This window comes from Desmodus rotundus, chromosome 6, assembly GCF_022682495.2.
Source record: "Desmodus rotundus isolate HL8 chromosome 6, HLdesRot8A.1, whole genome shotgun sequence".
NCBI classification, from domain to species: Eukaryota; Metazoa; Chordata; class Mammalia; order Chiroptera; family Phyllostomidae; genus Desmodus; species Desmodus rotundus.
This window is the reverse complement of record NC_071392.1, coordinates 56,888,387-56,890,387: the sequence shown is the minus strand read 5'-3', so window position 1 is coordinate 56,890,387 and position 2,001 is coordinate 56,888,387.

The following is a 2,001-nucleotide window of genomic DNA, read 5'->3' as shown; positions in this document are numbered from 1 at the left end:
ATCTTATAACCTCAGAAAGACAGAAGAGTCATCTTCAGCTCTAACTGACTGGTAAGGAGTGTGGAAGAGACTCACGAAGGCTGGCTGGGCACCCACAGGAAGCAGCACCAGAGGGATAATTAAGTGGCCAGTTGGATTGCTGTGAGAAGAAGGGAGTCTAAACCCAAAGTTGGGATCCTCAGTCTCGAGTACTAGAGCCCAAAAAGTACACAGATAACAACTGGTGACAAAAAGCTACAGGGTTACTCTCTGCCAGAGATGGATGGCTAGAGATGCAAAGAACCATTTAAAGGGCCAATGCACATTTTCATTTGAAGGCTCTTACCTAGGACTCTGGCAAAGGGAGGGGCAGAGTGGGCTAGAGACAATTCAGGACAGCCTGAGGACAGAAGATTTGGGGAGAGATCTGAGAGAGTAGCCACTAGGATACACATATTGAGTCATCTCCCACATGGCAGCAGCCATCCTGCTCAGGCAGACCATGCCCATATGAGCAGCAGCAGCCTGAGGGAAAACAATAGCCCTGACCCCAGGAGAGACTCTGCCCCAGCTCTGTGGTGTTTAAGCCTGACTGCTGAGTGCAGAGTGACTAGATTAACAACTGAAGGAGACAGCCACAGACAATATATCCCTGGTAAAGGAGAGGGGCAGAGTGGATTAGAGACATTGAGGCGAGATTGGGTAAGGAGACTTTGGTGAAAGAACTGAGAGAGTAGCCACTATGATCCTGGTCCTGAGTCACTACCCCTATGGCAGCAGCCAAACTGCTCAGGGAAACCACTCCCTTCCCAGCAGCAGCAACCTGAGGAGAAAAATTATCCCCAACACCAGGAGAGATTCTGCCCAACCCAATGGGGCTTAAGCCTGACTGTTGAGTGCAGAGTGACTAGATTAACAACTGAAGAAGACAACCACAGACAGTAGATCCCTGGCAGTCCCCAAGCAGGTTCCCTAAAGTCAGACAGGGTCAACATCTGACACCATCAGAGTTACCCTGAAAGGAAAAACAATGGTAAATACTAGAGGATACTGACACAAAATCCACTGTGGTCTTTTCTATAGGAGACCATTCTGTGTGGCGTGGGCCCAGCTCCCACTGGGAAGGCCCAGTAGAAAGTGAGGTCTGGCACACAGGACCCACGCCCACTGATAGGTTCTCCCATGGGGAATCAGGCCTGCATTGTACCTAGGCCACTTTGAGAGTTGCTTTTTGCTAAATCTCCCTTACCCTGAATTGAGGCAGCAAATGTTTAGTGTATATCTTTAAAGTAATTTCCTAAAATCTATGCTAAACCTTCCAAGGATGAGTGTAACCAGTTCAATCACTTTTCCCTTTACATTTGTAAATATCTTTCTTTTTTCATGTAATTAGCAACATCCTCTCCTTTGTTTTCTGTGAAAGGTTACCACCTAAAGCAAACCTCTGCATAGTAACTGAGGACCATCCTCAATATAGTGTGCCCAGAAAAGCAATAAAAGCCTATCAAGGCAAGGGTTGGTGTGCTCTCCTCTTGAGTGGCTGAGGCACTCCAAGGCGCTCTCCTCTAGAAAGAGTGGCCGTGCCGTGCCATCCCTCTCCCTCCACAGGACTCAGTAATCTGTGTGAATTTGTCTTGTCTCAGCCACTATGCTGCAGACACTGCAGGCCAGTGACCACACCACTTCTCCATGATTTTGCAATATTTTTGTTTCCTGCATAGCTTTTTAACATTCATTGTTTGTCCATTAAGTTTCTGCATGTTAAATCACTGGATTTTATACTGTAGTTTATCTCATTTCTCATATTAGTCGTAATCTTTTTACACCCTCATTAATACTGGCTCATTTGCTGTTGATAGTGGTATTGCAAGGGTTAGATATTTTTGTGGATGTGGGTTTGTTCCCTGGGCTTTGTGGTTTTGTTCTGGCAGCACCTGCATGGCAGCACCTGCATAGCAACATACAAGACGTGGTGAGTGGAGTGACCTTCAGTCAACCACCTGAGGGAAGTACTAACCAAAA